Source organism: Heterocephalus glaber, unplaced genomic scaffold (assembly GCF_053883595.1).
Source record: "Heterocephalus glaber isolate CG9 unplaced genomic scaffold, H.glaber_assembly_v1.0 deba00001457, whole genome shotgun sequence".
NCBI classification, from domain to species: Eukaryota; Metazoa; Chordata; class Mammalia; order Rodentia; family Bathyergidae; genus Heterocephalus; species Heterocephalus glaber.
In genome coordinates, this window is record NW_028258305.1 from 34,827,074 (window position 1) to 34,854,623 (window position 27,550).

The 27,550-nt window shown below is 40.5% G+C and overlaps 1 protein-coding gene across 8 annotated transcripts in view; it reads right to left on the reverse strand.

Annotated features, from left to right (window-relative positions):
* The window catches only part of Rasgrp3 (RAS guanyl releasing protein 3), a 113,764-nt gene that overhangs the window by 72,597 nt on the left and 13,617 nt on the right, over positions 1–27,550 (reverse strand). The window contains exon 3 of one of the 8 annotated variants that reach the window (XM_087216483.1): positions 26,780–26,909. The exons of 4 other annotated variants lie outside the window; for them this stretch is intronic. The gene's annotated coding sequence lies outside the window, so the exon portion shown is untranslated. Of the gene's footprint in view, positions 1–1,064; positions 1,283–6,845; positions 8,887–26,779; positions 26,910–27,550 lie in introns of those variants that run through there. 3 more of the 8 variants (XM_004839282.3, XM_087216482.1, XM_087216486.1) reach the window with 3 other exon arrangements.

A 27,550-nucleotide genomic window follows, 5' to 3' on the forward strand; every position in this document is an offset into this window, starting at 1 on the left:
AAAAATAACTGGAATCTGATTTTATCATAGATCCATGGCCTCTTTGCCTGAGTTGTTCTCTTAAACTGCTACTCTTCTCTTTTGGCCAATTCATTAATTGTTTAGGTCTCTACAACTATATAAACACTGCAGACAGGGAAAGAAAAGCCATTCAAATCACTTACAGACATTCAAAGGCAGTTACTAAAATCAAATTGTCAGATTAGATATGGATTTAATTTTTTCACATGTAATTTTCATCACATTACTAGTTCTCTGCCAAAGACTGTTCCAGGAACATGTGCCAAGTTGAAACTCCAAATATATTTATAATACTAAAGCAGATCAACGACATAATGATCTATACAGGGTCTTAGGACATCTTGTGGGGTGAGGACAAGTCTGTCTGAACACTAAATTAAATGAAAAATAAAACAGTGTCTGGCAAATAGAGAAGCCTTCAGAAAATAAAATTGCCCATCTGATCAAATAGAAACTTAAAAGATGTTGGGATGTCTGCATTTACAAAAATTATGTGTATATTGAGTGGAATCCTCCACTTATAATAGTGGCATTAAGATTCATATTGCTTCAAATCCTGCAAGCTGTAATTCAGTAAAATCTGTCATTAGCTTATCATTTCATTTCTCTTTTTTATTTTCTTTCCTTGTTGTCCTTTTGACAGGTGCAGAAAATTCTGATGATTGCAATAGTCACTAAAGAAAAATACTCTTTGTCAGTTCATGGATTAAATGTCTTTCAGAAATTTTTTAATTCAAAGAAGGCTGTCTTAAACACGCTCAAGTAAGTTACCTAAAAAATAAAGCCTAAGCAGCTCTTACGGTCGCAAAGGTGTTGCTTAATTTTCCCCTGGCCATTGCAGCGTGAGCTGCACTTAAAATCATCAGAGCTCATCTGCTGTCATCTTTTGACCTTGCCATCTTACTAATAACGCTGTTGGACGATGAACTGGATTTCCATAACAGAAAGTTGACTGATAGTGGAAAGTCTTGATTACTCTAGCAAACTAAAACTCTCTTGTGTGTTTGTGGGTAGATAATTGCACCAAGGGGATAGATGATTACCTTGTATGCTATTCCTGTGGTCAGAGTACACTCTTGCTCCATGGAAATACAGCTGCCTTAAGAAGGCAGAACTTCCAAGTGTGCTGATGCTCTTGTTGGGCAGAGAGAGTGTGTGCTGGAGGGAAGACTTCATTTTCTCTATCTCAGAAAACAACCAGATCTCCTTACAGGTGAATGCTGTATCACACCATAGTAGATTTGACTCCAACTCAATCACACTGGGAAGGAAAAGGATCACTGAGTTCTGTTTTAAATGTTACCCTAAGCAAATAGTATTGTGTATGAACTATTATAAGAGGTTCCTTGTTTGAGGTCAATTGCACATAGGCTTTGGAAATTCCATCAAGAATACAAATGGAATGGCATGCTACAAATCAGGCATCTATTTTCTTTTCGCCTATGAGAAGATAATGAGACAAGTTATGATACTTTTTATCCCACAGGGCTATATCTAAGCATATGATCATGAAAAAGTCAAAATTGGTCTTTCTCTGGATGACAGCATATAGGAAGAGAAAGGGCCTGAGATTGGAAGTCAGCAGACTGCAGGCTGAGTTGAATTTGTTAGTTCCTTATTCTATGAGCATGGACAAGTTACTCATTTTCTCTCATTCTCTCTGTACACAATGGTGATGATGTCCTCCCTCTTTCACAGGACTGTGACAAAGGGCAAGAAAGTACCTTATGCCACTAAATTCCCATATAATTGCAGGGATTTATCTTGATGCCAAAGCTGGGCTCAAAGACTAAAGCACAGACTGGAAGTATAATGACTAGTTGAAAAATATCAAATCTCATAAAGCAATGAGAACATAAGAGTCCAGCAGTTAACACCACAGACTATAAATGAGCAATTGATATACTGGGAAAGGGGATGCCAAGGATTTTAACTCTTTGGGAACAGATACCTTTAAAACACTCGATCTAGAACTGGATGTGGTGGTGCATGCCTGGAATCCCCTGAGAGGCTAAGGGAGGTAGATGGCTGCAAATTGGAGGTCAGCCTGGGCTACATAGTGAGTTCAAGGCCAGTCTGAACTACATAGCAAGGCCCTGTCTGAAAAAAAAGACTAATAATAATAATAGCAATAATAATAAAACAATGTGGCACATGTAAACAAAATAAGCACTGCATCACAGAATTTATTTCCTTACTGTAAGAGTTCCCCCCAAATTAATCAAGCATTTTGTATTGCTTCAAAACAGCCCTGGAGCTTGTCTGGTGCACTCTGTTAGAATTCTGAGTCCATTTCATGAGTTTCTATATAACACCCACTACACTGTGCCAATTTCCATGGAAATAAGAAGTTCCCAGCCAGGGTTAGAGGCATTGTGGCCTCCTTCTTGGGTTCCATGTCCACAGATTCAACCAACCGAGGATCAAAAATATTTTCAAAAGTAATTACACCTGTTCTGAACAGCTACAGCCTTATTATTATTCCCTAAACAATACAGTTAACAATTATTTACATAGTGTTTATGTTATAGAAGAGATTATAGGTAACCTAGAGATGATTTAAAGTATACAGGAGGACATGAACAGGTTGTATGCAAACCCTATGCCATTATTTATAAGGAACGTGAGTGTCCTTGGACTCATTGAGTCCAGAGACCAATCCTCAAGAATATTGAGGGGTGACTGTAACTTCCATTGGAGCTAATTCCCAGTGGTTCTGGCTTGTCTGACCGCATAGACAACTACTGTTGAGTTGGGCTTAAGGCCCTGGGCAGGTGGAACTAAAGATTACAAATTTCCTTTTCTTTCTGTGAATAGCTTCATCCTCAAAATATGTAATCTTAGACAGGCACGGAAGCACACACCTGTAATCCCAGAATTTGAATTGCTGTGAGTTTGAGGTCACTTTGGACTATACAGTGAGTTCAAGGTCAGCCTGAACTACATAGGAAGACCCTGTGTCAAACAAACAACAAAACAGAAATGTAATCTTATCATAATGACCTTGAACAAACACGAAAAATTTTCTCAAAGACATACATGCATGGGCTACTTGCTTACTCTTCCCCCTGACTAACCAAAGGACTTTTCCAGCTCCACCGCTGCTTCTATGTTATCACCAAGTGCTGTGCTATCACAATCTTCAGATTTAACCAGGAGAAGGAATGTGGAGACCCAACTGAAACTTTTGAAAGGGTTCAAGAAGCAAGTTTATGTAAGGGTTCTGTCTCATGACCCAGAAAAGCCGCAGGTTCACAGGTGAGACAGGCAGTGTGTGGATATGTAGCATGTGGGGAGAGAAATGTGACTCGGAGCAAATGGAGGGTGCAGGCAGCATCACAGTCTGCAGACAGAAGCACAAGTCTGTTCCCTCCCAGCCAAGCCCCGTTCTGGGGCCATACCTCAGAGCAAGCAATAGCAGAGTGAAAGCCTGGGTTGTTTCTCTTCATAACAATCTGCTGGAACAACCAGCCTTCCACCAGAGCCACGAGGAGCAGGTTGCATGAAGGTTTCACTAAAACTAAGCCAGCAACTAGGGGTGGGGCATGGGTGGAGCAGGTGTTCTCCAAAAGAAAGGAGTGACAGGAAAAAAGGGATAGGCCAGAGGGGACAGTGAGAGCAGTGCACTCCAGGTAGTGACAAAGCTCTCAGCTGCTGGCCTTTCCTGTGCAAGGGCCGTCACTGTGCACTGTCTCCAAAGAGAAAAACACACTGCCGGTCAGTGCTGCTGTGTGGCCCAGGCTCGCACTGTCACAGGGGGAAACCTAGCCCTTCCTGTCATGTAGGGTTTGGAAAGCCCTTAACACACACTGTGCATCTAATCTTATTGTGCTGGAAATTCTCTCATTTGCATTTCATGGGCTTTTAAGCTTAACGGTGTGGGATTCACCATAAAGTGCATTTTTATTTTTTAACGTGTGTAGGTTCTGGTATCAGATCTGGATGTCACTCCTGTATGTATCTAAGGGGACTCCACGCCTTCATTTCTCCTTATGTGAAACTGGAAGAAGAATAATATACAAATGCTGCTTAACTTACAGTGGGTTACATACCAATCAACCCATCAAAAGTTGAAAATGTGGTTAGTTGAAAATGCATTTTCATGCACTTAACCTACTGAACGGCCCTGCTTACCAACTCTGGGCAATGTAGGTTGATTGTCTCCCCCATGATCTGTGGTTGCTGCCCTGCCTCTCAAGAAAGGATTGATTATACAACATATCACTAGTTCATGAAAAGATCCAAATTCAAAATTCCCAGTACGGTTTCCACTGGATGCCTATCACTTTCACACTTTTCTAGAGTCAAAAACTTGTTGAGGGATGGGGATGTAGCTCAGTGGTGCTGTACCTGCCTCACAAGCACAAGGTCCTGAGTTCGGTCCCTGGTACCAGAAAAAAAAGATAGCAAAAACTTGTTAAGCTGAACCACTGTGAATCACCATCTATCCATATAGCACATAGGGTTATATGAAGACTCTATAAAAATATAATCCCTTGGCATGGTAAGAGCACAATAAATGTACATTATAATTACTGGAATTAATATTACCCTGTAACAGTACCAGAACTACTCTCTTTTCCGGCTCAGCACTGTGACTCAGATACATTTATCGCAATTTCCTCATCTACAAAATGAAGGTGCTAAACTAAACATTCCTAATTCCTATCCAGATCTAAAAGTCTTTGAGTATAATGATATATTCTAATGTGTCTAAAGTAATTATTTTTATTATTATTCCATTAGCATTTTGAAAGTTCATTGAGTTGCTCAAGATCTGTGAACTTTCAAAAATTCAGCAGTTGTATAATTCAAACAATATGCTCATTCCCATTTAGACATTCTTTTTGCTTTTTTCCACACATGGTCTTACTATGTCGAGGCTGCCTGCAACTTTCCATCTAGCCCTCAAACTGGCAACCCTCCTGCCTCAGCCTGTGGAGCAGCTGTCATTACAGGCATGCACCACCATTCCATGCCAGATATTCCATTTAATAGGCTCTCTTTTTAATTTCCAGTGATAGAGATCAAAATCAGGAACTGGCACACGCTAGGCACATGCTCTAACACTGAACTACACCTTGCCCTATAAATTACCATAAATGACAGTGTCACAATTACAGAGATCAGTCTTTAGTTTAGACTCAATTAGATACTGTATTTTATTGTGAGAGGCTCTATTTTTCTAAAAACATGATTTCACTGGAGAGTTCTTTTCCACTATCAACATATAGAAAAAGAGAAACTAAACCAGAAGTGAACTCCTTAGAAAATGACCCAGCATGGTAGGCACAGGGAAATAACAGATCCCCTGCACCCCAACAGGGAAGTCGCAGGCCATGTGGATGCCAGCTGACCCAAGGGCCTTCACACAAATGACATAAACAGAAACGGAGGAGTTGCAACCATTTCTTTCTCATTGGACACTCAAGACTGTGGTTTCTTCTATATTTTAAGAAATAAGGGGAAGAACATCTCTCTGCCAGGCTAGCCATTTTTTCCCATTGGGGCATCTGCGGCTGCTAATGAGGTACTCCAGCCCAATTGTGTTGAGGGAATCCTGTGGGCAGAACCAACATACCTTGGGTCATTTTCCATCCAATCTCCACATCCAACAAAAGGTGCCTGGCAGTGGGAGAGAAAGCAGAGTTCCCCCGGGGAAGGGCCAAAAGTCCCATGCATATTGCACAACATGAGCCTACTCACTGGTCCCTCAGTCACACTTCCGAGTGCCCTGGTTCACTGCAAGCCAAACACTGTCTAATGAGAAATCAAATGAAAACAACCACCCGCTCCCCTCAATGCTGTCCGGGTAATTTGGAAAAGGAAGCTGCTTTGTCATCTCCTTGCGCCTCTGATTGAGAAGCCTGTCAATTTCAGAGGCTACGTCATCTATTCCAGGTCCTGCCTCCTCAACTTTCCTCTTTTTTCTTTCCTCTTATCCATTCTGGCTGGTGACCTCCAGAGAAGGACAAATACCTCTAAACTCTGTCCCAGCATGGCACCACTTGCAGCTCTCTGCAGAGCAAACTCCCTGTTGCTGAATGACCCTGGAAAGGACATCTTCTCAGGTCTCTGTATGCCAGGTCCCCAGTGTGGACAATCGGCTTCAGGCAGCACTTTCACAATCCATGTCATAAACAAAGAAACAAGAGCCCAAGCATCACAGAAACACTAAAACAAGAAAGACCAGGAGCAACGGAAAATTTTAGCTTTAAAATATCAGGAGTGAATTAACTCAGTGAAAAAAGATAGCTTTCAATGAGTTGGAAAACATGCATGAAATCTGAATACGATTTCTAATCTAATCAAGTATTACCTTGTCACTTCTCAGTAGTACAACCACTTATACATTGTTAAGAAAAATAGTCTTCAAGTCAACCAGTAATGGTCAAGCCAGCCGCACAATAAATTCACAAGTGATTTTGAACAACTATGCTTTGAAATTTTAATGATAAAATTGATTAAAATTAAATCTAGTCAGCTCACTTCCATGAGTTCTGTACTTTGTTACCTGACTGAATCTTGGCTCTGAAGCTAAGTGCTATGGGCCATACAAATCCCAGACACCTGGAAACAAGCTCTTTCCTCAGACAGGAATAAAGGAAGATGCCACATTCATCCCTTGCAAAGCTAGAAGACGACGTTGCTAAAAATCACAGGTTCTTCAATGGCTAGTAAAAGCACAAATGGGTATTAACAGGTACAAATAAGGCATTTCCTTCTACAGAGTCAGAGGGAAACCAAAATCAAAATAAAATAAGTTGTTGGTAGCTTGTGCAAACACACGCGCACACACAGCTTGAAAGTCTGCAGTTACTTACTGGGGTGGTTTTGTCTCTGTGTTCTGCCTGTCCAGCTGCCAAAAGCCAAGTACACCAGCAGCAGCTGTTTCCTTGAAGCCCCAGCTCAGCGTCTTAGCCAGTCACATGTGCCTCCTGATAAACAGCAAGCCGTGCCAGGAGGTCAGAGACTGAGGATCATTATTCTCCTGGGTTCCGAAAGCCTTCTCATCACCCCTGAGTTGGCCGGGCCATTTCGTTAGTATGCAGGGAAGTACATTCCTCAGTTTGTTTTCTTTTAGTGCAAAACTGCCAACAGCTGCTAAGACCCACCGGAGGGCAGGTCACCACCAGTGGAAGGTTGAATCGTGTTTGTGAGGGGGACGAGAGGCTGGCAGTCCCTGGGCCCTCTCAACTCACAGTTTCACCAGGGCTCTTCACTGGCAAGAAAAAGGAAGCAGGAATTCACACAGCAGGTGGAAACAGCGCTACACTTCAGGTGGCCCTGAAACACACAATCTGCTCGGTTTCATTTTCTCAGAATTCCAGGCTTGGGTTTGCTGGAAGAGCCCCAGGACTAAGTGGACCATCCCTGAGGAGGGCAGACCCTAACTACCCATCCCACGATGCTTAGGTTTGACTTCAAAGCCCAGGGCTGCTGTGCACACAGATGCCTGATGGCAAACGTAGGAGGAGCGCCTGAAGAAAATCAAATGTGGCTTTATCTAAAGAGTCAAAGGAAATGACTTCAGGTCCCCTAAGACCACCTTCTGCATCATTATGTGCTGCACTGTGTCAACATTTTGGGGCTCAGCAGAGCACCTAAGATTATCGGCCAGCGCAAGTGGAAACAGCAATTATCAAGTTTATACAGCACATCGTAGATATTCTGCTGCCCCGTTGGGTGTGCTGAGAAGTTGGACTGACCTGCCATTTTTCCTGCTGCTCAGAGAGGTAGTAAACCATCTTGGAAATTTTTCTGGAGTCATACTTCTCTCCTGGCCTTGTTTTCCCAGCCTTAGCTTACCATCCTTCTCCCCAAGGAAAGTCCTTGGAGTATCTGGTTTGGGATGGTGTCTGATTACATTAGCCACCTTTCCATTGCTGGGACAACATGCTTGACACACAATTAAAGAAGGAAAATTTATTATGGTGCACAGTGTCAGAGGCCTGCTCGTGCCTACGCAGAATTATCATGTAGAAGAGCATGGCAAGGGAACGCTGCTCAATTCATGGCATCCAGAAAAAAGAGAAAGATGGAAAGATCCAGAGAGGAAGGAGGAAGGGACCAAACACAGTCCCGAATGTCGCACCCCCAAATCCTACCCAGACACCCCCAGGAGCATGCTCGACTAATCTAGGCATCGCTCAAGCCGACCAAGCTGACAATCAAGATCAGCCATTACTCTGAACTTGGGTGTCTGACCTCTTGGTATAGCAAGAGCGACACTTCCCCAAATCAGTGTTGCTCTTGCACTTCAGGGTACAGTAGATATATCTGACAGTGGCTTATTTGGCAAAGTGAATGTCTGAAAAACTATGGTTAAAGTCCCCTTGGGGATTTCAGAACCATAATTAGCCTGTTAAACTGTCAACCTTGATTTTTTTTTTTTTGAGACAGGGTCTTACTATGTAGTTTAAGCCATCCTTGAACTCACTGTGTAGTACAGGTGGTCTCTAACTTGTGGCAATCCTCCTGGCTCAGCCTCCTGAGTATTAGGATTACAGGTGTACAGCATCACACCCAGCTCAACCCTGATTTTTAATAAGTGAAATCTTACTCAGTGTAGAAGCATGTGTGGGCAATCATTCATTCTGGGATTTGTCTCATAATTATTAACAGTGAAAATCATATCAGAAGTTTCCCTCCATATAGAGGATAGTATTTTCTAGAATAATGGGGGGAAACCCTCAGTCCGGTTACACTTTCAGGGGAGTAAGGGCCTAATTTGTTACCAACAAAGAGATCCCAAAGTGTAAATGAAATATTTTGTAAGCATCAAAATATCATTTTCTAAGAGATTATAGCTAGTAATAGAAATAAACTTCTATCGAGTATCAAAAGGCAGAGCAAGACCTTGTCTCAAAAGAACAAAAAACTAAATGCAGTGCCCTAAAATACATGCTGATGTGACAATCTTCTATCAGAAACAGAAAAAGAGGCCTACTGATCATTTGAAATAGTATTTTGGTGTATTTATACCTTGTCTTTACAGTGATGGAAAGCCTTGGACAAGAAAAGGGATGAAGGACAAAGGACCAAGAGCTAAAGAAGCCTCACCATTCAATACCCAAGCCAGACACTTCTTCTCAAGTCTAGCTCCTCTCTCTTGCTAGCACTGGACCTAATAGGAGACTGCAAATTACTGCAAACGGTAGAATTGCCAGGCTCAAAGGAGGCAGAAAGGAGGGAAGGGGGCCTTGTCCAAGCTCTTGGGACTCTGCAGAGCCATCCTCTCAGGCCTCTGTACCTGTCTGAACTTCCCAAGCGCAGGGATGCCCAAGGGTATCCATCCCCCCCACACCGTGGGCATCTTCTCCCCTGGAGTGGCTCTCAGGAAACGTAGCCTTTCTGCTTCGGCCAAGCGCAACTGCTTCGAGTTAGTGCTCCACCCCCTGCTGGTCAAGTTGAGGCATCAGCTCATGGTAACCTGTCTCTCCACTTTCTTTGTATGCAGCCTTACTCTCTTCTTCTTCCAGCTCTACCTTGTGCATGCCCTCTGTTAGGTACTGGCACCTTTTTTGATGTCTTCTCTGTTTCTCTTCTTTAGTTCCAACATTTAGCTAAGTACTTATCATGGGGAATTTTCACTAACCTTCCTGTTATTTCCCCCTTTCTTTCTTTTTGAGCTATGCAGAGTCAAAATAAGTACCCAGTCACAGTCAGTTAATCAGAAGAGTTGTGCTGGTTATATGCTGTAACAAATAGAAAAGAAAGAAGGACTTTTTTTTAAAAAAAAAAAGAAGTAATTTTCAACCTCTAATGCCCTTGAGGAAAGCAAATCAACATCTGTAAAGGAAGAAATGTATTGCCTTTGTTCAATGTAGTTTGCATTGAAAGATTCACCAAAGTATGTGATAAAAACCTCTGTTCTCCAAATCTCTGGGAGAAAAGAGGAACCTGTAGAAGGCCATATATAAGTATCTATATTATAGATAATGATCTATAATAATAATAGGAACCCATTAATATGTAACATATGTTAATATATTATTGATGACGTGTTACAAGTAGCATCTGAGCAAACTGCTCCCTTAATTCTCATGTCAATGCCTGAAGGAGATACTGTTTTTACCCAGATGACCTCTAGTGAGGTTAACTAGCCCACCACAACTAGTAAACAGCCCCGAGGGAGAGAATACACGAGTTGGGGGAAGCCGTTCAAGGTTCCTAGGAGTCAAAGGAAAAACACTGCTCAAAACTCCAAATCCTCTTGCTCTTGCACCTGAACTCTAGGGGTGCTTGGCCTCCCTGCACCCCAGCTTCACACTATGGCTTCCCTCGATCCACCCAGGGCTCTTCCTGAGTCCTTGAGCTGCCCTGGATTCACCACAGTTCCGGCCCAGCTAGAAGGTACCACTCAATGAACACTTCCTGAGTGAACGAACGAATGAATGGGTGGATGGATTTTTACACCAGGGCCAAAATTATAAAATAGCCATATTAATTTGATTCCATCTGGTCAAAATTGTGCATAATTCTAAGCAATGGCAATGTCCCACCCAATCACGTTTGCTCTTCACTCTTAATTACCAGGTTACTCGAACCCAGCTAGCTAACTAACAAGGCTACTTTCCAGCCTTAGCATTGAACTACTTGCTCAAGTCTTAGTCCACCCATTGCTAGGTTATAAACCTGGGGGCCCAGACCTTGACCTCATTTCCGGATCCTTTTGTAAAGTCTCACTCTTTACCATACATTCACCCAATAGTGCTGTGATTTTCTTATGCTGCATTTGCTCAGCCTTGTGGTGTCAGTCTCGGTATTCACTGACATCTTTGTGTACGGAAAATCTTTAGCTAAGACTTTTTTCTTAGGGCTTCTGAGCAAACACAAAGGCAACCACAGAGAGGGGGAACTCACTGAGGAATGAGGATCTAATACTATTACAACAGGATTTTTCATTTTTAGATCACAGGGAGTAAACTAAAAAGGCAATTTTACCAGCACATAAAAGAAAAGCAGTGGAGGAATTTTCAGTTTTATCTAATGTTTTATTTTTTTTTTTGAGACAGGGTCTCACTACAGTTCAGACTGACTTTGAACTCATTTCTGTATACAGCCCAGGCTGGCCTCATTGAACTTGCCACGATCCCCCCACTTCAGTCTCCCAAGTGCTGGGATGATAGGCATGTGCCACCACACCTAGCCTAATGTTTTAATTTGAAAATTAGTGTTCTCTTGCCTATAATTCCAGCAATCTGGAGGAGGCGGAGGCAGGAACATTATAAGTCTGAGCTCAATACAATTTAGCGACTTAGCAAGAACCTGTCTCAAAATTAAAAATGTAAATATGGGCTGGGGATGTAACGCAGTGCAAAGGACCTGGGTTCAATTCCTAGTGCTACTAAAAAGAAAAGATAATTCTCATAGCTCATGTTTGTGATGGCCACTCTTATTAGTGAAAAGCAGGTCACACATTTATGCTGGGGTAAAACATCTTAAACTGAGCGATAAGAACTGAGGAGTGGGCACAATGTTCTCTTTTACTTTTTCATATTTTTTTGTTTTTTTGAGATAAATTTTGCTATGTAGTTCAGGCTGCCCTGGAACTCACTATTGAGCTCAGGCTGGCCTCAAACTCAAAACTATCCTCCTGCCTCAGCCTCTCAGTGTTGGGATTACAGTTACAGGCATGCGCCACCACGCCTGGCTTTTGTTTTCTTAATATAAGATCACAGAAGGTCAAAAGCTCAATAAAGTCCCTCAGCAATGAAAAGGAGCGAGGGGCCGGGGATTTAGCTCAGTGGTTCCACCACCTGCCTCGCAAGCGCAAGGTCCAGAGTTCGCTCCCCGATACCAAAAAACAAAGAAAAGGAGCACAGATTACAACAGCTGATAAACACCAGGCTTAGCTGTGAAGCTTTGATAGGAATCTGAATCCCCAGCAATAATGTTTACATCTGCATTCTAGTAGCCATGCTACAGAAGGCAAATACCATCACAGTGAAGACTGGTCTCCTTTCTTGTTTCACAAAATAAAAAAAGCAAGACTCCTGTATTTGTTTACTTTTATTTTATGAAATACTTGAATTTAAAAATTGGAGCACTCTGGCATATGCCTGTATTTGCAGCTACTTGGAAGGCTGAGGCAGGAGGATGGAAAGTTTGAGACCAGCATGGGCAATTTAGAGTGACTTGTCTCAAAATAAAATAAAAAGGGCTGGGGATGTAGTTGAGTGGTAGAGCACCTGCTTTGGGTTTGTGAGTCCTTGGGTTCAATCCCCAGTACAACACACATGCACGCACACACACAACCCCATACATGCCCATTGTAGTAAGTTGAATAATTCAAAGAATACCTAAATAAAAAATTGAATAACCCCCTTTTCCTATCTTCTGATCTCATGGAGACCACATAAAAATATATCTCACACATACACAAACACACACACACACATATTTGTATGTAGATGGAGCTATCATAAAATACAGTGAATGTTTAAATTTTTAAAAGTTATTAAAGTAAAAGACACCTTGTCACTAATCCCCTCAAAATATTCCCTCTGACTTTGAAAACATTTATCCTATCATTCTTGCCACTTTCTGAAGCAGTTCTGGAAGTCCTCTTTCAGGAGTGCCCTTAGTTGTGCTGTTCTGGCTGTTACCATGATGTACACAATTGATTCAAAATGTTGACCTTTCATGGTCATTTTGACTTTGGGGAAAAACCAGAAGTCAATCAGTGTCAGATTCAGTGAATAAGGGGGATGAAGACACACTGCAATGTTTTTAGAAGCCTGGCTTTCCATGGGGTGGCCCTCAGCAGCAACATACACCCTATTTTTTTTTTATCATAACTCATAAAGACCCTCAGGAAAGAGAACTTCCAGAACTGCTTCAGAAAGTAGCAAAAATGATGGGATGAATATCTTCAAAGTGAAGGGGATTAATAGCAATGTGATTTTTATTGTAATAAAAATTTAAAATTTAAGGGCCAGGGATTTAGCTCAGTGGTTCGCCACCTGCTGTGCAAGCACAAGGACCTGAGTTCCATCCCTGGTACCAAAAAAAATTTTTTTTTAATTTAAAACATTCACTATATATTTTGGCCACACCTGTATGTGTTCTACTTTTTCATATTTTAAAACTCTCTTACTCTATAAGTTGATTTTTCTGCTTTAATAATGCATCACAGACAGGTATATTGGATCCAAAGTCAATAATATAGGTTTAAATTGTTTTTAAGAACTGCATCCTACCCTGCAGTACAGCTACATCAATAGGTTATTCGCTTTGTTGATGAATATTCAAAATGTCCCCAGTTTTTGTCTCTGTAAATAATGTTGAACTAACAATTCTTGCACCTGTATCTCCAGTTGCTGCTGATTGTCTGTCCACCATATAGATGTACAAAACTGAAATTACTGGGAGTGTAAAATTATGTATCCATTTGCTATCGACGAAGCTGTTCTTCTTGACCAAATGCTAGCTGGGCTCCTTTGAGCTCTCTCCTCACCACAGCCTCAATCTTGGCCTCTGAAGTCCGGCACAAACCTTAGGATGGTTTCTAGCAGCTCATGGCCACATGGGTAAGATGACTGTAGTCCCCTTTCAAGTGTCTGCCTGGGAAAACTCAAGGATAAAAAAAAAAAAAGACTGTTCCTGCCCACACTTGAGAAAAGAACCTTTGTCTTCCAACCATGGGAGACCAGAATACTAACTTTTTAACTGTCAGTCAGCAGACACAGGTGGTCTAATCTCATGTACACCCACCAACCCTTTGTAATTCTTTGCTTTTCTGATTCTACTGATCCCCTACTTGTTCCCTACCAACCCCCTCATTCTCTCTGTAAAAATCAAAAAGTTGAGTTCAGTTCATGCTAGGCTTTTTCCTCCTCTTGCAAGAGTTATTACTGATGAAAATTTGTCCCAACCAATTTTGCTCATACCTGGCTTAACTATGCTTTGTCAATTATTTCCCCCACACTGAACAAATAGCAATGCAAAGGTCATGAGTTAGAAACCTTGAGAAATGTTAGCTTTGAGGATCAAGACTGTAGGACAAGAACCACTAACAACTTCATCTCAAAATTATGTCCTAACAGGTATGTTTACTAAATCATTTATGCTGAAGATGCTTGCTTATGTTTCATGAAGAGAAAGAATGTTCTTTCAAACTCAACTGACTAAAATCGATCCATTAAAAGCCCCCCACCCCCACCCCCGGTCTCATTTTCAGACAAGTTCTCGTTATGCAGCCCAGGCTGGCCTCTTGCCTCAGCCTCCTGAGCGCTTTGCTTACAGGCAAGCACCACCACACCTTGTTTCAAAGTTGGCGTTTCTTCACTCCCTGCTATTTCAGCCCTTGTCATGCACACGCACCAACTGTCCGTGAACTCTAAAGATCATTCCAGGCATACAATCGATTGCTTATTGGTTTAAAAATCTTTTTATGAGCAAATGTGAACTAATGTGCTATGAAGAAAGAAAATATTAAGGCCGGACTAAAAACATTTTACTACCCTTTCACAGCAGGTGGGGAAAAGGGTGAGTCAGCCCTGTACTGTTTCGACCTCATTTGCTAGACCGAGGCCATGTAGCTGAAGCGTCAGCTCCCTCACATGCCTGCTGAGGCAGGCACACGAAGAGCACCCAGTGTCTAGAGTTACACACCTGGGGGGAGGAGGGTTTAATCTAAAACCATCTTGTCCGAACTGTAAGTTTCCTCCATCTAGTTTAGCTTGGGAGATTGGAGTGAGGTGTTGGAATATATTTGTCTGTATTTTTAACAGCATATGTACTCCACATTCCTGTTAACTTGTATGGCTGCACCAGGCAATACACTCTCAAGACACAAACAACTGACCACAGGATTCTTGGATATAAGAAAAATAAGTACACTATACTCATGCAAATTAAGAGAAATTTGTCCACATTATTAAAACAATCCTTGTGTAGAAAATTGATCTTTATTTAGAAAGAATCGCAAGAAATGTCTGCACCCCTGGCGCATTAAAAATAGCAACCAACAAGTGATCATATGATTTAAAAGCTCTTATTAAGTAAAATAAATATAAGTCCAATTTTGGACCCAATATACTGGCCAGATGTGTCCTTTACTTCAGAACAAAAAGTGGGCAAGCATTTCCTAGGTGCCCATGACAGACAGCTCCTTTGCAACCTCCCGAGGATGCTTCACAGTAACCTGCTATTAATAGACCATCAGCTCACGTTCATGTCCTCAGTTGAGAGGCCAGGCAAAAATATAAATTGCTTGAACAACTATGTCCCCTACATTCTAATTACGTAGGATATTCTTAGCTGAGAATTCCTAGTAATTCCCCTGACAGTTCCACCATAAAGTTTTTCTTCTTTAACCATTTTCTAAACTAGTATGAAAACCAGGTGGGAAGGTTGCATGCCACGGAAAAGGATACAAGGATTCCTGTTCCCTATTCTGTACTTATAAATTAAATAAGTATTTAAGGATCAAATTCCTCATTTGTAAAAGAAAAAAGCTAATCAAAGGGTGGCTAGCTATATAGGCTTCCTACATAGGACTCAGATAGGAAATAATGCATTCCACTTTAGAAATTTATCCTATAAAAATGTGGTCAGTACACAAAAATATATGTAAGACAAGTTCAATATGATATTTGTCATAGGAAAGAGGAAAGAAAAAAAGAAAGAAAGAAAGAAAGAAAGAAAGAAAGAAAAAAAAGAAAATAATCAAAATAATCACAATACATGCAGTCAATGTTGTGTGTGTACATCAGGCATGAAAAGGATAAAAAGACAAACTTGATGTAGCAGGTAAATGAGCTGGAAAAAAACTATACATTTAGCTCCATTTTTATTATAATAACACATGCTTTCAAATGCATAGAAAATAATTGCTGTAACAGTAAGCAATAAAAATATATCCACTCTTAAACAAGAGGATCCCAAGTCTTTCTTCTTTCTGTACAATTCATTTTAGTATTGAGTACATTCACTTATAACAAACCTGTATTGTTTGTGTAATTAAAAATTAAAGACAATAGGAACAAGCAGGACTATGGTTTGGATAAACATTCTCCAAAGTTCTACCCGTTAAAGGTGGGCTCCAGCCCCTGGAATTAATGGGGGGTGGTAGACACTTTAAGGGGTGGGACCTAGTGAGAGATCTTCAGGTCATAAGGGCTGTGCCCTTGAAGGGGACTGTGGGGCCCCAGCCTCCTCTTCCCTCTCTTTTTACTTCCTGGTCATGAGGTGAGCAGCTTTGCTCCACTATGCATTCTCACTGTGATGTGCTGCCCCAGGGCCAAGGCAACAGGGCCAGCTGATCATGCACTGAAATCTCTAAAACTGAGCCAAAAGAAACCTTTTTTCTTAATCACACTGATTATCTCAGGCTCTTGTCTTAGCAGTGGAAAGCTACCTAGCACAAGCACTTAGCGCAATGCCTTGTGGTTTGATGAATAGTGATCATCACAGGTCCTTCATCAAGTGAAATGAGTTTGCAGAAAACTAGCCAATCTCGGTAATATGCAGCCAGTTATATGTGTGTGTGAAATGCATCATTTTTTTTTAAATGGGTTTATTAATTATTCTGTTGTGCTGCTAGTTTCATGGGTGTATGCATAGATCAAGACATCAAATTGTATACTGAAACTATGTGAAATTTATTGTGTCAATTATAACTTAACAAAGCTAATTTTTTTTATGGAACTAAAATGTTTAACAACAATAACATCAATGATGGGAGAATGAGATCAGAATTAAAAGTTTCTAAGATATTATTCAGAAGAAGATTGAAGATATATATTTTATTAAGTCAAGTATATATTTAAATATAACCACTCATACAAAAGAAACTTAAATTATGTGCTTCTAAATCACAAAGGAGGAAAAATTGGAATATAAAAACTTGAAAAATCAAATAAAAGGCAGAAAATGGAGACAATAAAAAAACAATGGCAATAGAAAATAAAAATAACATTAATACTTCTATAAACACAGTGGATATGGCCTAAATGTACTATTTTTAAATTTTTATTTGTATTAGGACATGTTTGCAGTACATAATGCATAGATTCATCTTGGGGAATTGGTACATGTTCATAACATACCTTGATTCTTTTTAAGAATTTCCCCCTCCCTCCATCTCTCCACTCACTATTAAATGTAGACATTATCATTAAAAAATAAACTAAAGGACAGATCCATAATCAGTTCAGCTTCACAGATGTGGGGCTGTATATGTGTAAATAAGAGGATCAAGACCTCTCCCCAACTCAAGCCCTCTTAACTGCTCTTCTGAGGCCTTGAAATTAATTGAAGGAAAGTTCTTTATACCAACAATAACAAAAGAAGCTCACTTTGTGGAGAGAGTAGAGGGTGAGAGAAGTAGAAGGGAAACAGAGAATTGGCAATAAGAAATGTTTCCATGCTATAATCTCAGCAAAATGGTAAATGTGAAGTTGTCTAACAGGTACTCAGTTGGTATATTAAGAAATAATGCAGCACCTTGTACTTAAAATTGAGATGTACAGGGCAGGGTGGGACAATGTCTAGCACCTCCTAGCACCTCTGCTCCTTAGAACATCTGAAGGTAAAGTCCTTCCCTGCATGGTGGAGCTAAAACTCCTCTGAGCAACCCAGACTAAGCTTCACCAGGCCAGATGGCACATCCCATCTGTCCCTTCATGAAATCTCAGGACTAGATAGATGGTTCTAATCAGTCTTATTGGGAAAGTAGATGAAAATTCTTTCCAGAAGTTAACTCTTTAGTCTTAGTCCAACAAGAGGCCCTGTGGCTCCTCCAGGCCATCAATCCTTGGCAGCTCTTCCTCAGCCTTTGTGGATTTTACACATAATGGGCCTCAGGTGCAGGGAACTGTGGGTGAGACACTAGGAAACTAGGAATATTAGTGCAGCTCATGCTCTGAGCATAAGATCTCTCCAAATGTCCTTCCCCCTTCCCTATTATGTAGGAGTTTGTGGTCCTGTCCTGATCACTGGGGTGCTAAAATGGAATACTCCACAGGACTAAGAATCAAAGACAAAATTTCTCATCCCATCCCTCTCTTAATCCACTTGGAGAGTGAATCCACCACATTATAAGTCTGATTTAAGAGTCACCAAGTCTGTAAAGGATCTCAGTGGAGTAGCCTGCTTAGGAACAACTCTTCCCTCATTCCCAGTTTTTGCTATTGGTGTGAGTAAGGTGATACCATATGGTAGAGGTAGGCATAGTGACTGGAATCCTTGCTTCTGATCTGCTTGGCCTATTTTCAAGCCAGATGTGGTGATACATGCCTGTAATCCCAGCACTCAGGAGGCTGAGGCTGGAGGATCACCACAAATTGGTTTTTTTTTTTTTTGGTACCAGGGATCAAGCTCTGGACCTTGTGCTTTCAAGGCAGGCGCCGGAAACACTGAGCTAAATCCCAGGCCCCTGCTTGGCCTATTTTCATATTATTGCTTCCTAGGTTTTCTTTTATTGTTTGTTTTATAAATTCCACGGGTGCATCTTATGCACCCGTGGAATTTATATGTATTACAAGGATCCAATAAGCTAAATGGATGATTTTTTTCACCAAAGTTTTCTTCAAAAGCTATTTGAGGGCCGGAGCTTTAGCTCAGTGGTGCTGCCACCTGCCTCGCAAGCGCAAGGTCCCAAGTTCCATCCCCATACCAAAAACAAACAAACAAACGAACAATCAAAAGCTATTTGAATGATATCACTGATATAATAAACCTTTAATTCTGCTTTCAAGAAAAAGTGAATCAACAAGATAGGAATGGGAGAATTTGTTTCACGGATTGCTTTTGAAAAGAATAGAAATAATATAGTAAAAAGTTCATTGAAAAACCATACTGTGTTATAAAAATGTAAACTGTGTGCATTTTTACATTCATTAAGATAATCTTAAGCCTCATGGCGTCATCACCTACATGACATTGTCTCAGACAGAAATGGCTGAGAAGTTATAGTTGATGTCTATGACACTGCCTGACATCCCAAATCTCTTCTCTCCAGTCACTACCTTCAACCACAGTCCCATCGCCCATCTTCCCTTGGGTGTGTAACCCCCACTCTGCCAATCAATGTCCTTCTCTGGTTAGGCCACATTTGAGTGCTCTAAGAGTAAGCAACTGAATCAGGTGGACAGTTCCCTAACCTAATGCATCCCTTACCCATATTTTTCAGATATGGAACCAGAACATCTTTTTTCTGTGGCCAAGTTACAAGATATAAAACTCAAAACCTATTAGCAGTTACATTTTCTGCCTTGCCTGTAGAATTCTGAGAGCAAAGAAGGCTAGGTCTCAAACCACAATTCATTTTCCAGCTTAAACGTGTCCGCCTTTATCTGGGCCTCATCCAGTGACCAGGGAGCTCCTAACTTTACTGTGGACTCCAGCATGAAGCCTGTACCAGTGAGGCCCAGCACCAAAGAAGTGCGCAAGGCCACAGGCTCCAGGACAGCACCCATAGACCAAGCGCCCGAGTCCATCTAAGCACCAGGCTAGCTCCCAAGGCTCTAGGATCCAGGAAGGCCTCCATAGCCTTAGGCTTCATTTCTGACAAAGCACAAAGGTAAGCCTATGACAGACCCAGGCTCCAGATCTTCCAGAGAGCCAGGCCCATCCTGGCAGCCTGACCTCTATCTAGGAAGCCTCTGTGGAACCAGACTCCAGGCCAGGCTCAGCATCAGGCCAGCCTCTGTGAACTCAGGATCCAGTCTTGTCTCCACAGTTAGGCAGGCCCATCCCAATGCTGAGTGGGTTCCAAGGACTCAAGCTCGAGGCCTACCCCAGCACCAGGTCAGACTCTATGGACCTAGGCTTTCAGCCAGCTCCCAAAAACCCAAGATCCAGGTCCATCCCAGGAGATCCAAGCTTCAGGCCTGCCCTCTCACCACTCATTGACCCAAGCACCAGGCCAGTTTGCACAAGGAGTGGACAGCAACCTACCCTCAGACTCCACCAGACAGCCTATCCATCGTTTCCAGTGAACTATCCAGAGTTTCACCAACCAGTGAAGAGTTTTCCCCATCAAAGTTAGTATGTAACAGAACAAGTATCTTCTTCAAGTGTGCAGGCACCAACATATGGCTACAGAGTGATGAATAATCAGAGAAACATGACATTACCAAACAACAAAATAAAGCACCAGTAACTGACCCTAAAGAAATGGAAATCTATGAAATGTCTGCCAAAAAATCATAATAATCATCTTAAAGAAGCTTAGCAAGCTACAAGAGAAGAGATACCTAAATAAAATCAGGTGAATAATATAAATAAAATGAGATACTCAAGAGAGATACAGAAATCATTAGACAGACAAACAAAAAAGTGAGATGTTCACCAAAGATACAGAAACCATTAAACGAACAAGCAAAACCAAGACACTCAACACAGATATAGAAACTATTAAACAATGAAAACAAGAACAACAAAACCTCCAGAAACACTGGAGCTAAAAGATTGAACTGAAAATTCCACAGAAAGCTTCAATGGGAGGATCGAATAAGCAAGAGGCAGATTATTTGAAATATCTAGTCAGAAGTGTGAAAAGCAAAAAATGATGAAGAAAAAAAATCTACAATTCTATAGGGACACTGTCAAGAAATTTAATATACATTATGGGATTCATGGAAGGCAAAGAGAAAAAAATACAGGGCAGGAAGCTTATTTAAAGAAATAATGGCAGAAAACTCCAGAAATCTGAAAATAAAATGAATATTCAGATCCATGAAGTCCTAAGATCCCTGAGTAGATTATATATAAAGATATTTTCACCCAGACACATTATAACAAAATTCTCAAAAGTCAGAGAGTGAATTTTGAAAACAGCAAGAGAAAAGCAGCTCATCAAATACAGGGAACCCTCAAGAGACTTTCAGTGGATTGCTCAGAAATCTTGCAAGCAGGAGTGTGATTGATATTCATAATGTGCTGAAAGAAAAATATCTGCCAATTTGCCAAATGTGGTGGTGTATGCCTATAATTCCAGCATTTCAGATGCTGAGGCAGGAGGATCGCCATGAGTTCAAGGCCAGCCTTGGCTACATAGTGAGTTCATGGCCAGACTGAACTACAATAGCAAGACCCTGTCTCAAAAACTAAAAACAAAATAAAAAAGAAAACTGCCAACCAAGATACTAGACTTGGCAAGAATGTCTTTTAAAAATGAAGATGAAAGGACTTTTCTAGACAAACAAAAGCTGTGGGAGTTCATTACCACTAGATCTGTCTTAAGTACTAACAGGAGTTCTTCAAGTTGCAAAGAAAGGCTCCTAACCAACATGTAAACATACGAAAATATAAAACTCAGTGGTAAGGTAATTCAGAATACAGGTACTCTTCAATTACAATGGAGTTATATTGCAATAAACTGACCATAAATTAAAAATACCGTGAGTCAAAAATGCACCTAGTTGTCCTATCCTACCAACTATCACAGCTTAGCAATACTGTATATGTAGAGTACCAGGTGTTTACACTTGTGATCAGGTAGCTAGCTGTTAGGGAGCTGTGGCTCACTGCCACTGTCCCACATCAGCAGAGAGTATGTATTGCACATCACTAGCCTAGAAAAACAAAATCAAAACTCAAAATGTGAATAGTTTCAACTAAACAGTGTCACTTTCGCATCATCATAAATTTTTTTAAAAATCATAAGTCAAATCATAGTAAACTGGGGATCATCTGTATTATAATACCGTAATGGTGGTGCATAAATCACTTTTAACTCCAGTATTAAAATTAAATGACAAAGCAATAATTATAACTGTATTAATTTGTTAATATTAATTATAATACACAATATAAAATTATATATGTACAGTGGACCCTTGACTTATGAATTCGATTGGTTCCAAAAGGCTGGTTGTAACCAAGTCAATATAGCTGAGATCTGGATGCTTAGTTGAGTACACGCTATAGATAACAAAAGGAAGATGAATCTTCCATTAACCTAGTTAACACAAGTTGTTTGTATGTCATACCGGTTGTAACTTGAGGGTCCACTGTACTTGTTTGTTTATTTTGTTCTGTTTTTTCTTTTTTTTCTTTGAGACAGGGTCTTGCTATGTATTTTAGGCTGGACTTAAACTTACTATATGATGCAGGCTGGCTTAGAACTTATAGCAGTACTTCTGCCTTAACCTTCCAAGTGCTAGGAGTACAAGTGTATGTGCACCACCATGTCCAGCTAAAAAGATGTATATTGTGACATAAATGACAAAATATGGAGAAAGAGAAGTCAGTTTTATATGCAGTTAGAGTTAAGCTATCTTCAGCCTAAAACAAACTATTGTAAATATAAGACCTTTTAGGTAAGCCTGATGGTAAATATAAAGCAAAAAACCTACTGCAAATATAGTAAATATAAAAAGTAAAGAATCAAGGCATACAACTAAAAAAGACCATCCAGTCACAAAGGAAATCAGCAAAAGAGGAAGAACAAAGCATAAGAAATACAAAACACTATAAGCAATTGTCAATTTGATTGGCTTGGGAGCCACCCAAGGGATTATGAGTAAAGTGCACTTCTGGTATGGCTGGGTTGGTCATAGGGGCATGACCTTGGGGTCTATATCTGGCCACTCACCCTTTTGTCTTTGGAGCTATGACCCTGTTCTGCTTCCCAGCCACCATGAACTCAGAAGCTTTACTCCACCACACTCTTCCACCATGATGTTCCTGCCTTGGAGCCAATTGGCCATGGACTGAACACTCTAAAACCATGAGGCAAATTAAACCTCTCCTCTTTTAAGTTTTGGATATCAGATATTGTGTCTCAGCTGCAGGAAAGCTGACTAATACAATAATACTTACCTATCAACAATTGCATAAAATGGAATTAGATTAAATTAAATTCTCCAATTGAAAGACATAGAGTGACTGAATGAATAAAACAAAACATTTAACTATATGGCCAGATATTCCTTACAGACTGAGACCTTGTCCCAAAATTTAAAAAGGACAAGGAATGTAGCTTGGTGTGAAGGCTCAATACCAAAAAACATTCCAACTATATGCTTTCTAAAAGAATCTCACATTAGCTTTAAAGACACACATAAGCTGAAAGTTGAAGGATGGAAAATATATTCCATGCAAATGGCAAACAAAAGAGAGCAGAAGTAGCTATATTTATACCAAATAAAATAGACCTCACATCTAAAACTATAAAACAAGGCAGTGATAAAGCAGACAATTCGTCAAAAGGACATAACAATTACATATATATGCAACTAATATTGAAACATTTAAATGGAAAATATTAACAGAACTAAAGACAGAAATAGACAACAATACAATAAGGTTAGGGAACTCTGATATCTCACCTTCAACTCTAGATAGAAAACCAATAAGGAGACAACAGACTTGAACAACATTATAGACAAAATGGACCTAACAACATAAAGAGAATATGCCATACAACAAGTACAGAATATACACTATATTTAAGTGCACATATAACATTCTCCAAGATAGATTACATGTTATACAATGTAACTAGAAAAAACAAATTAATCCTAGAAACATACAACTTACCTAGATTGAATTGTGATGAAACAGAAAATCTGAATAGACCAATAACCTGTTAGGAGTTTGAATCAGTTGCTTGGTACAACATGGATGAGATAGGAGGACACTATGTTAAGTGAAAGTCAGGCACAGAAAAACAAATACTGCAAAATCTCACTTATATGTGGAATCCAAAAAAGTTGAACTCACTGAATCAGAGAATAGAACTGTGATTTTGAAAGCCTTGGTAGAGGTATTCAGGGAAATAGGGAGTGCTGGTCAAGGGACACAAAGTTTCAGTTTTGCAGGATAAGTAAGTTCTGGAAACCTATTGTACAGTACGGTGTCTGTTGTTAATAATAATACATTATATATTTGAAAATTGCTAAAAGTAGATCTTAAATGTTCTTACCATCCAAAAAACACTATGTGAGGTAACAGATATGTTAAATAACTTGATGTATTCATTTCAGAATGTATACACATATTACAACATTACATTTCATAGCATAAATAGATGAAATTTTGGTTTGTCAATTATACCTTAGCAAATCTAGGGGGGAAATGGAAAAATAGAAGTTATGGTCCCCAGCAAGTCTTCAGATGATGCTAGCCCTAAATGACATCTGGCTACAATCTCTCATGACACTCTCCTTAGTCTGAACCTCTGGATTGTTGATCCACAGAAATTATGACAGGTAAAAATGATTACTGTTATATAAAGCCACTTAATTTGGGAATGATTTGTTACACAGAAAGAGGTAACTAACAAATTATATCTCTGTTCTTTTCTAAAATTTATAATAGACATGCAGATTTTCAAACTGCTTTTTGTATTAATCATATATTGTAAACATTTCCAATGTCATTAGACATATTTTTTACATTAAAGAATTAGTCAAATATTCTTCCCAAAACATAATCTTGTTCTAGATGGCTGCACAACATTCCATCATATCTGTATTACAAAATGTATTATGCCTTAAAAGTAGATATTTGAAAAAACAATGTCTAGCCCTAAAGAATGAAAAAACAATGATGAAAGGTCAGCTGGAGAAAACCATATGAGCATACACACATGTGGGAATCTGTACACCTTGCTAATATTTGCAGTTTTTTTTTTTTTTTGGTACCAGGAATTGAACTCAGGACCTTGTGCTTGCCAGGCAGGCGTGGTGCCACTGAGCTAAATCCCCAGCTTGCTAATACTCTTCATTATTTGCCAATCATAAGATTAGGAAGTTGCTATATGTAATATCTTATATCAGGAAAGGTAAAAATGATTAAGACAGTTTAGGATCTCAAATCGCATGTGGACATACCTAAGCCCAAGGTATAATCATACTGTATGTGATGCTTATAATTTAAAAACATTTCTGATCTCTATTACACATAAATCTGTGTCCTAGTGAAAATATCAATTAACCACTTATATATGAGGCTATATCTTGTTTGAGGGGAGGGCAGGGGTTGAGGCAAGAGAGGGGGATCCTCAGGCTCCAGCAGGCACCTGGCTCCTCAGGCCCTTGGTGCTCTGGTTTCTGGAGAGGCCCTTGCCACTTCTCCACTTGGCTTCTTGCAATTTCAGGAGATGCACCCTTTCTTATAACAATACAGCCACTTTCACCATATTTCTGTCCCATGCCCTTGGCTGAGACCCCAGGCAGTTTGTGGCTCTGCCCAGATTAACCTCCGAGGAGTTGAGTGTGAAAGGGGAGCCCCTGAGGAAAAGAACCAGCTGTAGAGGGTGCTTAGAGTGTCCACAAATAAGGTGAGAGGGAATGAGAACAGGCAGCAGCGATGGATGGAGGAATGGCTAAGAGACACATTCAGCAGGAAGAGTGAGCCACTGGCTTAGTGGGAGGACAGGCGTCCCCAGCTGCACGGGATGATGTCGCCATCACAGGAAACCTTGTGGGCAGAGTAGAACAGGAAGAGGACAGGATTTTTATCTTGGACTTGCCGAGTTTGACACGATGATGGAACACCAGGAGAAACATCTTGCTGACAAGAAGACAACTGGCCTAGAGTTCAGGCTGCAGTTCCTCACAGCTAGATGAGCAAGCACAGGACTATTTAAAGTGAGGCCGAGAACAAGTTCTCTGCGGGAAAAGGAGTTAGAGAGCAGTGCGAAACAGCGTCTCTTGGTAAATGGCCATTTTGCAGATGTAGGGAAAACGTTCTTAAAAAAATAGAAAGAACAAAAGAGCAACACTGTCGCAGAATTTGACAAAGGAAAACTTTAGGATCTTTTTTTTTTTTTTTTTTGGTACGGGGGATCAAACTCTGGTCCTTGTGTTTGCACAGCAGGTGGCGAAACCACTGAGCTAAATCCCCAGCCCAGCTTTAGAATCTTAAATGATGCAGGGATCTAGAGGAGTAAAAGCTGAAAAGGGTTGTTCACATTATCATTTAGAAGTCTTCTAAACCCAGTATGGTGATGCATGCCTGTAATCCCAGCACGTGGGAGGCCAAGGCAAGAGGATTGCTATGAGTTCCAGCCTAAAATGATGTGTGACAGATTGCTGAGCATTTCAGTAGTGATATCAGAGAATCCAAAGGGGCACTGAGAGGAGGCAGCAGACTCATGTTAAGTTACCTGGTAGATTTCAGGGCGAAGAAAAAATTTACAGACAATGTCCTAAGCCAAAGCAATTGAGAGAAGGACACTGAGGAAGGACAAGTTAGCGGCTCCGAAGACATGGGCGTGGTTTCAGATGGAAAACACGGAGGTGCCCACTGCAGAGCTGCGTGCCCCTCTGCGCACCACCTCTTTGCCCCCGAGGGCCCCCAGAACAGCCCCAGCTCCCAGGTGGGAGAAGTTACAGGAAGGTATTAGTTTTTCCCTTGACCTAGACTCCTATTCCTGGAGCTACAGACATAATCCCAACTCGCTTGTTGGTTCCTGAATTCTCTGTTTTGTGAAACCAACACCAGCACCACTCAACCCAGATATCTCGACCTTGACTGCAGGTCACTTAATGCCTGACACTGTCACCGAGTGCTCAGTCACTACTGATAAGAAAGCACAATGGCGGTATCTGCAGGATCCAGCAGTTATGTTACTGAGATATTTAAAAAAAAAAAACTGACTTGGAAAGCACATTCCACACGTGAAGGCTGGCTGGGCCTCCCTACCTCTCCTCCTCTTCCCTACCCCAGAGGCGGTAAGGGTCATTGGTGAAGCCCAGGCCCCTCCTCATCCGCCCTCTCCCGCAGGAAAACTGAGCATTTGTGCACAGTTGTGTGTCCTACATCCCTCCATGTTTAACCCTAACCTTTCCTTCACCTTGCTGTCATCTGTCTCTCAGCCAAGTGTTACTTCAGGAAACCATTTGGAAATCACAGCGATCCAAGCATGTCTGCCCACGAAGAGCAGGGCTGGAGGTATTTCCTCAAAGACAAGGCAAGCCCAATGTCTGGAAGTAAAAATAGACATAAACGTCCAAAAAAGCCTTCTCCGCCTGAGTCAGAGAAGTGCCTTTCTTAAGAAATAATCCCATCTATTTCCTCATTCTTTTTCAGTGAATTTGTTTTCCTACCAACATCAACAGATAAAATAAATGTGATTTTTCATTTTATGCTCCAACACTACAGCACCTGTCACTTGGGAGATTCTCTAGTGTTGTTTGTTGGCTTGGATACAAGGTGATTATGAGTTGATAGTACATTCTTCTATTTTAATTATTAATGTATTAATATAATGATTGGCACATTAATGTATGGCAGAATGTATTAATGTAGAAATGATACATTACTCATTATGTCGCATTGTAAATGCATTATAATAATTTAACCATTGTACACATTTTTAATAATTTATTAATCAAGAACTTTATAAACACAATGTAAAAATTTCACTGTAGAAATATGGCATTCTGGGTGCACATACCTACTCGCTATTTATAACTTGGTTTCTTTTGGGAGGATGGAAAATGAATTCAGAGGGCCAAGAAAATTCTCAAGTTTCTGGAGCATTATCAATTTGTAAATCACTCAGTGAATGGTCATTATTTATATTGTTAATGTCTAACTTTTGTTTTGATTTTAGAATTTTTCT